This window comes from Cynocephalus volans, chromosome 6 (assembly GCF_027409185.1).
Source record: "Cynocephalus volans isolate mCynVol1 chromosome 6, mCynVol1.pri, whole genome shotgun sequence".
In the NCBI taxonomy this organism is placed as follows: domain Eukaryota; kingdom Metazoa; phylum Chordata; class Mammalia; order Dermoptera; family Cynocephalidae; genus Cynocephalus; species Cynocephalus volans.
In genome coordinates, this window is record NC_084465.1 from 75,378,884 (window position 1) to 75,393,501 (window position 14,618).

Below are 14,618 nucleotides of genomic sequence, written 5' to 3' on the forward strand. Positions count from 1 at the left end.
CTCAAGGAAGCTTTCTATAGTGTGACAATTACAAACCTTTTACAATATTATGACATAAGGGGATTGTAGCACTTACCTCCTTTGGTAATCTCCAGTTGTTTGCACATAAAGCTCCCTTTACTAGAGTGAGCTCTCTAAGATCGTGAGGCACAGTGGATAAGAGCACAGTCTTAGAGTCTTAAAGGTTGGAGCCTGGTTCAGTCACTTTTTAGCTGCAGAAACAGATCCCACAGATTCTGTGGGGCCCAAAGATTGTACAATTTGGGGGCCCTCTCTAACAAGAAAGAATACAAATACAAAGTTACTACTACAAAATTAGGTACAAGAGTGACTTTTTGCCTGAGACAAAGAATAGACACAAAGTGCAAGTTTTTAAAAGACAACAAATATAAAAATATATGACCACATGACAATGTGGCCAGAATCCCTCCCCAGGACTTTAGAAGGTGTCTGTGTGAGGGGCTCTATTCTCTTCAAGGTAAACTCTTCTCTAATTAGCTGGTGAGCAGGTAATTTACCGCATTGATTCCCAAGTATTGCTTGGACCTCAAAAGGTTGTAAGAAATAAATGGAAAAATAATATATAAATTATCCTGGGCAGTGCCTGTAGTTGTTCAGTAAATGTCAGGTATTAATATTATTATAATTTACATTGTTGTTAACTTACATGTGTTTATTTTTGTTTTACTGCTTATTACAGGGAAGGGCTTTGAAGACCACCCAACATTTTGTTTAATAATATTTCACTATAAATTTATTACCAAGGTACATAGTACATTTGGCTCTCCATTGATGATGAAACTATTTTGTGATTTCTTTAAAATTTATGCTAATGTATATTATAAATTTTGTTAAAAACATACTTAAGGATATGTTATAAAATATATCAAAAAGAAAGTAAATTAAAGATTGAAAGGAATAAAATTCAGCACCAGTTAAAGGATGAGACACAAATGCAAGGCAGTTCACCGGAGAAGGTTTTTATTCAGCGGGCACATCTGCTTTTATAGGGTTAGAAGAGAGCTGATAGGTTTGCTGAGGACACGGGGCATTTGGGGATTGGATGGATTGCGTTGCTAAGGGGCCAGGAGCAGGGAGCCTGTGCTGATTGGCATGCGATTCATGCCGTCGGGAAGGTATTGTGGTGCCGGTGGGAAGTAGAAGGTGGAAGAGAAGGGTAGCCAGTGCCATGATGGGGCACAGCCGAAGGGTTCTCATACGACCTAATATTCCTTCCTTTTTGTTTTGTTAGGAAAAGGGCGACGTTTCTCTTTTTGGCTACTTCCTGATGGTAGGGGGCATCATTTGGGAAGGGGTTGGAGTGTCAGGGAGGAATATGGTTAGGAGACCCCATAATATGGTGGAATATAAAAGAACCTCCTGGGGGGTGAAATGGATGAAAGTTCCCTGCAGCCATAAGTCGATAATCTGTTGAGTCCATTCCTGATGTGTAAAAACCGGGTGTAGTAGCCAGGCATGGAGGAAAGGGCATCTAGGAAGGCAATCCATCCGTCCTGTATGTTTCATCAGCATGTGGGGAGGAGTTTCCGAGAAGAGGCGGAGGGTTCGTCAGTAGCTGGGAGTTGCTAGTTTCTAAGGAAAAGCTGGTTAAAAGTCTGGTTAGAAATTTTGCCCACTTGGGTTTATAAAAACTTGAGTACACAAGGTAAAAAAAGGCATAGCAGAAGGATTACAGAGAGGGGGCCGAGGATGGGCCAAACCCAGGTCAGGAGAAGGTTGGACATTAGAGAGGAGAATGGGCTGGATTCGGGTGGGGCACGCAGGCTGGTAGCTAATTCAGTGAGTTTAATGATGTTATTTTCTACCACACCCGATTTGTTAATATAATAACAACATTCTTCTCTTTTTTCCCCCCCGCTGTGAGCAGATCAATGGCTCTCCTGTTCTGGAGGGTCACTTGGGCCAAAGAAGTTATTTGTTTTTGTAGGGAGGTTAGAGACTCTTCTGTGGATGTGAGGGCCCTTTCTAACCTGGATTTAATATCTTCGACAGCCCACAGAGAGTGGCCCAGGGCTCCTCCTGAGAGGCCGGCGCTGGCGACGGAAATGGTTAAAGACATACCAACCAAGATAGGGAGGAAGATGCTCTTTTCTGTCGGTCTGGGGGATTAAGAAGGTGAAACATTTCTGAGCTGGTGGATAGGGTGAGCTGGGGAACAACAGTTACGAGAAGGCAAGGAGAAGTTATGTTGGGGAGGAAAGTGGTGATAAGGGTTCCATTGCACCAAAAAAAGGTTCCAGGCGATGCATGAGTGGTATTTGTGAGGTTAAAACTGTACTGGCAAAAGGGGTCATTGAAAGATTTGGAAATAGTGGGGCCACAAAGGCATACTCTAGGGAGGAGGGTGTGGTTGCCATCCTCAGACTCCCACAAAGGAACATTGGGTAGGGGTGAAGAGGACAGTGGGGCCTGGAAAGGGTTTGGATGAAGGAGTGAGTCAGTATTGTTGACTGGGACAGCGGCAAGCAGGGGGCAAGCCAAGGAGGTGCACAAAAAGCAATTTCCAGGGGAAATGGATGGAACAGTCTGGTTTAAAAAGGACAGGGTATCGGAGATGATCTGTAACCAAGTATATATAGGGGAGCCCGGGGCATGAAGGGAAGGGGCATTTTCTAAAGAGGATATGATGTTCTGTTCATGATGTTTTATGTCTGTAGAGACAAGACATATAGGGTCGTGAAGAGGAACATACTCACGGGATATTTCAAAAGTTCTGCAGGGGTGTGAAGCATAGCCATTACAGTAAACAGAAGCAAGGACCCTGGTAGCCCATCGGCTCTCCCATGGGTCTTGGATGGTTAAAGAACACTGTCGTTTGCTGTCACACTGAAAAAGTCTCCTACCAGTAGGCTGTCCCATATACCCTAACCCCCAGTGGATCTTACATGTCCAATACGGAAGCCGCCATAGGTGTCAGGCCACCAGCGGCAGTAATAGCGGGTCTGATCAAAGAGGAAGGAAAGGTAAGGGCGGTTGGCTTGTTTAACCAACTTGGAATTGGAAAGAGTGATAGTGACAGCCTCGGAGCAACCTTTGATGGAGCAGTCTGCAGTAGCTGCCAAATGGGTAACTTTGGTGTTTTTTTTTGGTGTGTATGACTCTCTCACCTTAAATCTCCATATGTAAGTCGGAGAAGAAGAGGAACTTTGAGGAAGTATAAAGAGAAAGAGGAGGAGGATATTAAAAGTGTTAAGAATACTAAAAGGGAGCATCCTTGTGGAGGAGAGGAAGGGCAGGAATGTGGGAAAATTGCAATTTCAGGGGATTAGATGGGTCTGGAGTACAAGAATAAGAGGGAGAAGGAGTAGAGGGAGGGGAGCCTCGGCACTCTTCTGAGATATCCTGGACACCGGTGGGGACAAGGTTCTGGGTGTCTGGTTTTAATCTAGAAATGTGAATCCAGGGAGTAAAACGGTTACCAGGTAAAGAGAGTTTGGTGGCTGTAGGGGTGCAAAGAATAACTGGGTAGGGGACCTCCCACTTGGGCATGAGAGATCCTTTTTCTTCCGGGGAGTTGTAATATACTAGTTGCCCAGGGTAGAGAGGCAAGAAGTTTTGAGAGGAAGCAGAGTCAGGAAGAAGCCAATCTTGAAATTTCCAAAGTTCAGAGCAGAGATGGAAAAGGAGAGGTAAATTGAGGTCTGGCGGTACTGGAGCCTGTGAGGGAGTGAGCCCTGGAGGTAAGAGGGGACGCCCGTACATTATTTCAAAAGGAGACAACAAAGAGGGTTTTTTTGGAAGAGCCCTTATCCTGAGTAAGGCCAACGGGAGTAGCTGAACCCAGTCCAGGTGTAGTTCTAAGGATAATTTTGTTAAAATATTTTTAAGAGTTCTTTTGGATCTCTCTACCTTTCCAGAAGCCTGGGGAGGATAGGGACAGTGTAAGTGCCACTGAAAAGAGAGAGCTTGGGAAACTTTCTGGGTAATCTGAGAGATAAACTCAGGACCATTGTCTGACTGTAATGAAGTGGGCCTTCCAAACCTAGGGATAATCTGAGAGAGAAGGATGGACGCCACTGTAACAGCCCTTTTATTAGATGTGGGGAAGGCCTCTACCCATCCAGAGAAGGTATCTACGAACACTAGGAGATATCTGGTGCGTCGTGCAGGCGGCATGTTAGTGACATCCACCTGCCAATCAGCTGCAGGGTGTGACCTCTGGCCTGGTGGGAGGGGAAAGGTTTAGGTTTTAAAGGAGTGTTGGGGTTAGAGCGCTGGCAGACTTTACAAGTAAGGGAAATTTCCTGTAGGAGGGCTTTATCTAAAGGGGTGAGCGTAAAGAAAGTTTGTAAAAAGATTGTTAAAGTTTGGGGGCTAGTGTGGAAGAGAGCATGTAGAAGCTGGAACAGGGCCGTATTGTCCGCAGGGGGTATGTCAGTGAGGGCAGCTAAAAGGTGAGCAGATTTATGTTCGGGATTCATGGCCGCTGTTCATGCAGCCGCATTGGCCCTGGAATTGCCCTGTGTGATAGGGGAGTTGTCTTTCTGATGAGACTTGCAGTGAACTACCCCTAGCCGGACGGGCAGACGAGAGGCCTCTATAAGTTTGGTGATAAGGGATGAATTAGTGATTGAGTTTCCTTTTGTGGTGAGTAGGCCCCGTTCCCTCCACACAGCAGCATGGGACAACAGGATGTGGAAAACATATTTGGAGTCAGTGTAAAGCATGAAGGATTTACCTTTATAAGAGCTAAATACAGGCTCTTGTAACTGCTATAAGCTCAGCCTGTTGGTTGGTAGTGCCTGGGGGTAGGGGTTTGGCTTCTATGATTTTGGTGAGAGAGGTTACGGCATATCCTGCATAATGGGCAGAGTCCTGTCTGAAAGAACTACCGTCCGTAAACCAAATGTAATCGGGATGAGAGAGAGGTCCTTCTGAAATAGAGGAGTGACAGGGCAGGAAGTTCTCTGGGGCCTCCAGGCAATCATGGGAAGGGGTGCCTATACCTGAAGGACAAGGTATGGGAAGTAAAGTGGCAGGATTTAAGGCGGGGGCATGGAAGAAAGGTGATGTCAGGGTTTTCGGGGAAGGAGGTGAGAAGGGACAAAACCCTGGACGGAGGGAGGGATTGAAGTCCCTTATAAGTCAGGAGATCCTTTAAGTGGTGGGGGGAAAGGATAGTTAATGGTGCCCTGAAAGTTAATTTGTATGCCTCCTTTTGTAAGAGCTGTCCGGAGGCTAGGGCCCTTATGCAGGGTGCCCATCCATGGACGGCGGGATCTAACTGCTTAGAAAGGTATGCTACGGGAGCAAAGGTGGGTCCATAATTTTGTCCCAACACCCCGAGTGCCTGTCCACCCTTCTCATGGACATACAAGAAGAAAGGTTTAGAGAGATCAGGGAGATGAAGTGCCGGTGCCTGTACAAGGGTCTGTCGCAATTTTAAAAAGGGATGGCGGGGGGAGGAAAGTAGCGGTTCATCAGGGGGACCCTTAGTTAAGTTATACAGAGGTCTGGCCAGGAGGGAATAATTTGGGACCTAGGCTCTGAAGTATCCAGCTAATCCCCAAAATGACAATATTTCAGCCTTTGTTTGGGGAATGGGAAGGTCCATGAGAAGTTGTGTTCTGTTAAGCGTAATTGACTTTTTCCCTGGGGAAAGGAGAAAGCCGAGGTAGGTTACCGTTGACTGGGAAATTTGGGCTTTATGTGGGGAGACTCGATATCCTTTATTAGCTCAGTGATTTAATAGGTGAGCGGTATCTGTTTGAGATTGCTCCCGCGAGGGGCTGCACAAGAGAAGGTCATCTACATACTGAAGAAGCATGGAATCGGGGTGGTTGGCATAAAAATCAGGGAGATCCTGGACTAAAACCTGGCCAAAGATGTGAGGACTGTCCCGAAATCCCGGTGGGAGAACCGTCCAGGTAAATTGTCGGGAGTGTCGGGTGTGAGGATCAGTCCAAGTGAAAGCAAAAAGATCTTGAGAGCTTGGCGCTAGAGGTATAGAGAAGAAAGCATCCTTTAAATCCAAAGCCGAAAAATGGGTTGTGGTGGCTGGGATGTTAGAAAGGAGGGTATAGACATTGGGCATTAAGGATAGGGATGACTGAGGAGTTAATGAGGCACAAATCCTGCACCAAGCGATAGGTCCTGTTAAGTTTTTTTACAGCTAGTATAGGGGTGTTGAAAGGCAAGCGAGTGGGCCAGAGATGGCCCTTTTTTTGTAAATCCTGAATGATGGGGAAAGGCCAAGAAGGGTTGTGGTGGTCAGGGGATACTGAGCCTGGCATATAAACTTAGTCCTAATGTGTATTGGAGAACACTTTGCAGTGGAGGGGCTTGACGTGTCCCAGACAACTGTGTTGACAGGCTCAGTTAATGTTGGAAAAGGAGGCCGTGAGTCCGAGTCGTTGGCCAGGAGTGCTATAAAAAACTGTGTGGTAGGTGAGGCATGGGAGGTGATGCTGATCGTAACCCTGAGAAGGGAAAGAATATCTCTTCCCAGTAGAGGGATGGGACATTGGGGCATGACAAGGAAGGAGTGTGAGAAGGGTGTGGAAACATCTTGCATGGTGCATGTTAATAGTGGGGTTTTATGAGGGAAAATCTGTTTACCGCCTACCCTGACAATAGGAGAGGTGGAAGGTGTAGTTGGGACCCAGAACTCTCTCAGGACCAAAAAAGTGGCTCCGGTGTCTAAGAGGAAGGAAATGGGGCACCCATCCACCACAAGCCGCACCCTGGTTTCCTGTGTCATGATGGTCATGGTCGGGAACAGAGACCCAAGGCCCCATCAATCTTCTCCTGCTAGTCCCAACAGGTCGGGCTTAGATTGTGTGGTGATTGGCCCCTCTCCCCTTCGGGTGGCAGGGCAATCAGATCCCCAATGGCCCCTTTTGTGGTATTTGGGACAGGGAGTGGTTGGAGGCCAAGGAGAGGGGCAGGCTTTTGCCCAATGTCCCTCTTTTCCGCATTTAAAGCAGGTTCCAGGGGGCGGCTTATGGGTTTGTGGGTGCCTGGGTTGTGGCTGTCCTTGGATTATTTGTGCAAGCATCTGAAAATTTGCCTGATCAGCTCTCTGCTTGCGGCGTTCCTTTTCTTCCTCTCTATTATGAAAAACCTTAAAAGCCACTGTAAGAATTTCAGTCTGAGGAGTAGCGGGCCCCTGCTCTAGCTTTTTAAATTTAGCCCTAATGTTGGGGTAGCTCTGGGCTAGGAAATAGGTCATTAAAACATGACAACCATCTGGGGTTTCTGGGTCTAGATTGGTATATTGTTGAAGGGCCTTGGTTAACCTGTCTAAAAATACGGAAGGGGTTTCTTCCTTTTTTTGTATTACTTCCTGCACCTTTTGGAAATTTACAACTTTTCAAGCAGCCCATTTGAGGCCGGCTACAAGGCAGGAGGCAAAAACATCATGGGAATTTATGCCAATAGGGGTGTTATAATCCCATTGGGGATCCTGTTCTGGAAGTGCATTGGGACCTGTAGGGTGGTTAGGATTAGTCCTGTGTGTTCCATCTGCATGGGCTCAAGCCAATTCCCATACACGCCTTCGCTTCTCAGGAAGGAGAGTGTTAGCTATCAACATGTATATGTCATGGTGTGTGAGACTGTAAGCCTGCAGGATCCACTAAAACTGCCTAACATAGGTGGTGGGGTCAGTGGTAAAGGAGCCCAGTTTCTTCTCTAATTGTGTGAGATCAGAGATGGAAAAAGGTACATGAACTCTGATTACCCCTTCTGGGCCAGCCACCTCTCGAAGTGGTGCAATAGTGGGAGGGACTGGAGGGAGCCCCTGTGATCTAGTCCATGGAGGACTAAAAGGTTTTGCAGGAGGAGGGGAAAGGGGAGGAAGTTGTGGAATTGGAGTGGAAGGGGAAGCTGAAATGGAAGATGGCGGAGAGGAAACTGAGGCGGAGGGGGAAGTGGGAGCAGAGGGAGGCGGGCGGTAAAGTAGGAGGGTCAAGAAGGGGTGGAGACTTACAGGCCAGGAGTCAACATAGGGGATCTCCTTCCACTTTTTGAGGCACTGGCAATAGTTAAAAAGGTTGTGAAGGAGGTCTGGGTCTAGGGATCCCTCAAAAGGCCAATGGTTTTGGTTGTCCAGGGGATACTGGGGCCAATCTTGAGTGCAAAATCTGATCAAGAACTTTGGCTTAATATCTGGTGTAAGGGAGAGTACAGTAAGATTCTGAGTAAGCATTTGAGGGGCGAGGTTTCTGGAAGGGATGAAGAGGCTCCCATTGTGAAGTGGACAGAGATAAGGAAATCAAGAGGAAGAGAAAAAGAGAAAACAAGGAAATGAATTCCCGGGCCAGAAGTGGGTCAGCAAAATCCAGGAGGCGTCCCCTGAGGAGTTTGTGAGCCAAGGAGGTTCTATAGGAACTGGATTAGGAGGAGAGTGAGGGTCGTCACCCACACTTCAAGCTCCCTGGAGGCACAGTGCCGGAGGCCACGAGGAACCTAGTACTACGATTTTTGGAACCCGTTTTAGCGTCCAGAGAGAGAGAGAGAGAAGCAGAAAGGTGCCTCCACCCTGAACCCTCATGCTCAAAGGCTCCTGGAGAGAAGGGAATGGATAGCCGGAGGGTCCGTCACAACTGTAAAGGTCTTAATGGTGTGTAACTTTACATCTCTTAAGGGTGTCGGAGCCTTGTTGGTTGATAACTGCTCCGCTGTAGCCCAGAAGAGGGTGGCAGCCCTATAAGGGAGACTTACCCAAGGGTGGAGGCGGTGGTGAGTGCGAAGAGCCAGTGCCCGAAAAGGTGGACGAGGGCAAGCCGCCTTGGTTGAGATGGAGACGGGGTCCACAGTGGACAATCCCGTCCCGGGTTTCAGCACCAATGAAAGGAATAAAATTCAGCACCAGTTAAAGGATGAGACACAAACGCAAGGCAGCTCGCTGGAGAAGGTTTTTTATTCAGCGGGCCATATCTGCTTTTATAGGGTTAGAAGAGAGCTGATAGGTTTGCTGAGGACACAGGGCGTTCGGGGATTGGATGGATTGCATTGCTAAGGGGCCAGGAGCAGGGAACCTGTGCTGACAGGCGTGCGATTCGCGCCAGCGGGAAGGTATTGTGGCACCAGCTGGAAGGAGAAGGCAAAAGAGAAGGGTAGCCAGCGCCATGATGGGGCTTGGCCGAAAGGGTTCTCATACGACCTAATAAAGATTTCCTTTTAAAAATATGAAGGCTAACATTCTATTTTACAGCAGCAATCAGATAACAATTTAGCTAATGGAGTTATTAAAACATTTGAAATTTCATTGCTGGTTGCTATCTACCCTAAGTGAATCACTGTGCAGTATATGCATGTATTAAAACAAAACACTGTACCCCACAAAAATGTACAAGTAAATGTTAAAATAAATAAATAAAAATAAAAATAAATAAATAGAATAAAATATGTTTTAATTCTGAAAAAAAATTAAAAATAAAATATTATGCAAGAATGTTAAAATAAGTTAAAAAAAACCCTAAAATTTACATTTTCCTATCCGGTGGAATCTGGATGGTAGTGTCCTGTTTTTTTTTTTTTTTTAAGAAAATATGTCATGTAACAATTACTAATTGAATGAACTTGTGCAGGTCTATTCACTGAAGAGTATACCAGACACTCTTAGCTTTGTTCACAATTATTTTTTCATATTTTCTTGTGAAATCAATATTGTCTCAACCTACAGCAAAATGTTTGCACTTTATCTTTTATATGCTTCCCATTTCTTCTTAACAGTCACTTTTAAACACACATTTTCTACCAAATAGGAGCAGTTACAATAAATTTTAAATTTATAATAAAAAGTAGGGCAAGGTGGAAAGAAGAAAAATATCTGTGCTCTACAAAGCCATTGCAGTGCTCGTAGATTGTGGCCACATTACCATAAACAGACTCCTGATAACGCAGATGATCCTTTTGGGCCCACAATTTAAATGCCAATAAATGGGGCCGAGCCTGTGGCGCGGCGACGCTCCCAGCGGCCACGGGTTCGGATCCTATATAGGAATGGCCGGTGCACTCACTGGCTGAGTGCCGGTCACGAAAAAGAAATAAATAAATAAATAAATAAATAAATGCCAATAAATGTTAATGGTTTAACAAGTGTTTTTTTTTTTTTTTTATCATTAATCCATCTATATGTAAATTTATAAAATTGAGAGTTGTGTATGAGTACCATGATTCTTTCATAATCCCCTGTGATATATTTTAACAAAATGGTATATAGCAACTTTGAAAAAAACCTGAAAGGATTTACTGTTTAGAAAATTTCCCAAGCTATACATTAAAATGAAAGTATATGAATTAGCAAAAAACAACACACACAACATCAATGTTAACAGTTACAACAGTGTATGCTCTATTAGAATTAGAAGAGACTTCAGGGACTATTGAGCTCAAACACATAATCCTATGCACACGGAAACCGGAAGGCTGAAGTGATACTTCCAAGGTGAGGCTGGAAGTCCTGATAGCAAACTGGACCAAGGAGTATCTTAAGTCCAGTGTGGTGCTCTTTCTACTCTGCATGTGAAATATATTATTTTTTCCACAAAAGAAATGGAAGCATTATATTTTTTAGCATCACAATACATTAACATAATCAAACAGGAATAAATTAATTGAACAGTGAGCATGTGCAAGCGTACTTCAAAAAGCTTGTGGAAAAATAGAGTTGAAAGATAATACAAATCTTTCCATGAACTTTTTGAAGTACCCTCATATGAGACACAACTAGGGGTAAATGGGCCTGCCCTAAAGAGACTTATAATTGTATGGTGACAGTGAGCATAAGTCCTAAAATAGAAGTAAGAATGAAGGAAGGTGGCAGCACAGAGCAGAGCTCATGTAATCTAGCCTTCTATCTCGAAAGGTTTGAAATTTTTTCATTAAGATAAATTGATTCATTTAAAGCCAAGGAATGGGCCCAGGTATTACTGGTTATTATATATATAGTGTAAGTATGTAGACTCTTCTCATTGTCCTGAATTCTCTACCTAATCAACCCAAAGCTATCAGTTTCAAAAAAATGGTCTGGAATAGTATTTTTAAATGCATGTGTGGTTAGCTGTGTCTATGGTGTATCTCTATCATCATTTTGCTGATAGAGTCACGGTTTGATATTTTCCCCAGTTCAAGCTATTTACCACTTAATATTTTTATTTCCCTAACCCATGTCCCATTATGCATACAGAGGAACTCTGCTATAGAAATGCCCCACAGGGAATGTGAAAGGGCAGAGTGAAAATATGAATTCATTCATTCATAACTCAAATAATGAATTATGCAGGTAATATGCACAGAAAACTTACCCTGCCAAAGGAAAAGCAATACATCTTTACCAGTGGCCACACCCAACAGGAAATATGTCTTAGTGTGAAAGACACATGATTAAAAATTTTTTTTTCAATAATCAATATTTTGTCATTAAGATTTCTTTCTTTTTTTTCTTACTGGTACCATACCATGTCATTACCTGAATAAAAATAAAATAAGAAGTAAGATGCTTGCCTGCCCATGAGTAACTCACCAAACAGTGTGAGAGCTCTTCCAGACATTCTGCAAAGTGAAGAATGCTGTAATTTAAGAATGTACAAATAAAGGAATAAAGGAATGCGCAACATTGTTTGGGGAATTAGAGAAAGCTCAGACCACCTTATCTTTTGATGCAATTTCCTTAAATCTAGATATATTATTGGTTTTTAAAAAGTCAACATTTTGTTTTCTAAAAAGTCTTATATCTGGAGATTTTAGGAATATAAATTAATATACATTAATTATTAACAAGCTAAATAATAATTAATATAAATAAATGGGTTAAAGTCAGTCTAATGATCTTGCCTCAGAAACACAATACTTCCACATTTATTTCTTATTAATATAGTTCCACAAAAATTAGGAAATAGACATGGTCTCATCCCATATATGTAATTGTTCATTTGAGCATCCATGGCCCCCTGATTACTCCTTCTTGGGCTTCTGGAGCTTTGTTGCCTCATTGGAACCATATGAGCCATTTTCTTTCCCAGTGACAACTCTCTCAAACTTTTCATGTCTATGTACTGTTGTATTTATGTGTATGTGTTTGTGCATGCATGTCATGTGAATACGTGTGTGTTACAAATATGAGCAATATAAGTTGCAATGTGTGACATTCAACAGGCATGCAAAAAAATTGGGAAGAAAGCACCCCAAGCAGAGCAAACAGCATAAACAGAGGCAAAAAAGCAGATCTTTGGATTAACATATGTCTGGAGAGTCCAATTTGGCTGTAATGTAGTATATAGAGAGTGTGAAATAAGATTGGAAATCTTGTTTTACACCAGATTCTGGAGAGCTTTGAAAGTTGGGCTAAAGAGTTTATACTTTAACCTTTAGGTTCTGTGGAGTAGACCAGGGACAGCCATTACCATAGAGGAATCTTCAATGAGCAGGCAGAGGCCAAAAGTTTAAGCGCCCATGGCGGTAGAATGGATGGCAGACATGATCCAGGCACTCACCATGACATAATCTGGTTGGAGCCTGAGGTCTGAATTTTCCTATCCATAAAAAAGTAGAATATTTGTTTTCAAGAGTTTGCGTTAGGGCTCTGCTATGCTGCTAGATAAACTGATAAACAAATACATCCCAGTGTTAATGAGTGATATTTTACTATGCCGTATTAACACATATATAGCATAGCCAAATTGGAAGCAAACTGACTTTTACCAAAGACACAATAGCTAAGGTGCACATTTCCAGAATTCTGATACCTTAATAAAGTGATCCACTGGGAGACAGAAGCTCATATCAAAGCACTGTAGATAGTATTAACTTATTCTGCAAAAGCACGTATTTCAAAATTCTTGGTATAAATGTATTCAAAGAGATTCGATCCCATCCTTTTGAATATGTTTTCAGAGTATCTTAAGCTAAGAAAACTGGGTCTTAATACTAAAACTATCCCAAAATATTTTTCTCTTTACTGCTGTGATGTTAACCTAACACCTTTTCCTAAATGCTCACATTTTCTTGCTAGACCGGCAATCAGCACAGCAACTGGTCTTAGATGGTGAGACTCCCTGACTTCTGTGAAGTAATGCTTTTTTCCAAAAGATTGAACACTTTGCTGATGTTTCAAGTTTGATGAGAAGTTTCCTTGTGTGCAGTTCTGGAGGCTAATAGTACATAATGAAGAGCTCTCCTGCCATGTCTGTGGAATACCTGAAGGCTACAAGGGAACATTAACAGACCTTCAAGGGTAAACAGTGGGAATGGAAAGCAGAAAATGCTTTTAGTTGCTTTTCTGATGCTCTTAGCACTAGTGAAATCAATCTTCAAAGTGAGATGGAAACGTAGTGGCCAGATCCTTTGATAGTTTCTGGTTGTGCTTCTGGCTCTGCATGGTTTTGTTTTTTAGGACATTACAAACTACTAGGATAAGAGAGTTTACTTTGCAGTTCAGACATGATTCAGAGCTATAAATTGTTTGTTAGTAATAATCAAATACCTTGTTATTTAAATTGTAGAAATAACAGTTAAATGATTTTATAGGCATGAGTATTTTGAAGTCTACGAGACACTCCTCTTGCTGAGAAACATCCGATCGAGCTGACCTTGTGTTCATTCATTATTCATTGTAATTTGCAGTTTGCTGAATTGCTGTGAAACCCATTTACAATTTTATACCCCTTTTAAAAGATGATCACATAAAATCTTTTTTGTTGTTTTTATTTTCTAAATTGTGATGCTAACTTTATTTATAGGTAGATGACTGGAAATATATAACACATATAATATATTAAAAAAACAGATATACAGAAGGTTCAATTAGGAACATATTTTAGGTTGTCATGACATCTTTCTAGGGCAATGAAACAATATATACAATTCATCTTACAGATGAATCCATGTAATACAAATTAGAACCATAAAAATTTTCTAAAGCAATTTCCATTTTTCCATTTTGTAGTTGTCTAACTAGCAGATTCCCAAAGGGAGTAAGGGAGTTTGTAATCAATAGGATCTTGAGATTCTGATGATTAAGTGATATTAAGAAAGAACATTTCTTTTTTTCTCTTTGCTCTCTTAGCTTCATTCTTTTTTCCCCTCATTTTAAAAAATAAAATATTGCCAACTATTGTGAAGAATGACATTCAGTATAATTGGGGACATTTTATGTATAAACTTTTATAAACTTACTCTTGTTATAGTTTATAAAATATTCCAGAACCTCTGGCATACTTGACATCACGATGCTGATGTTTTGCTCATTTGTGAGCTGTGGGTATTCCTAATTAGAGAATCACTCACCACTCTTCCTCCTTTCTTTCAAATATTCTAAGGAGAAAATATTAATTAAATTCCTTATAAGGATTTTTTCATAAACTCAAGGTATAATTTCTGATTTTACTTAAGATATTATTTCTGTTCTTATTGTTCATCATCAGAGAATAGCTTGTACAATTGCTGCTATTTAAATTTTACTGCATTTTAAAAACTTTGGCCAAGTTGATATCTAGCCATTAAACCATACCTTTTACTCTATTATTTAAATTCTTTCATTGAATTATGTTCTATCTTACACTCGTATTCATTTTAATTTTACAATTATTATTCATTCTATTATTCTTGCATTCTGAACATATTTTGCATATTTATGTTGGTATTATATTATG

The 14,618-nt window shown here is 42.1% G+C and overlaps 1 protein-coding gene and 1 pseudogene across 1 annotated transcript in view; one reads left to right on the plus strand and one right to left on the minus strand.

Moving 5' to 3' along the window:
• THSD7A (thrombospondin type 1 domain containing 7A) overlaps positions 1-14,618 on the minus strand; it is a 411,752-nt gene that overhangs the window by 270,142 nt on the left and 126,992 nt on the right. The gene's annotated exons all lie outside the window — the stretch shown is intronic.
• Positions 12,421-14,618, plus strand: part of LOC134380070 (26S proteasome non-ATPase regulatory subunit 8-like) — a 56,288-nt pseudogene continuing 54,090 nt past the window's right edge.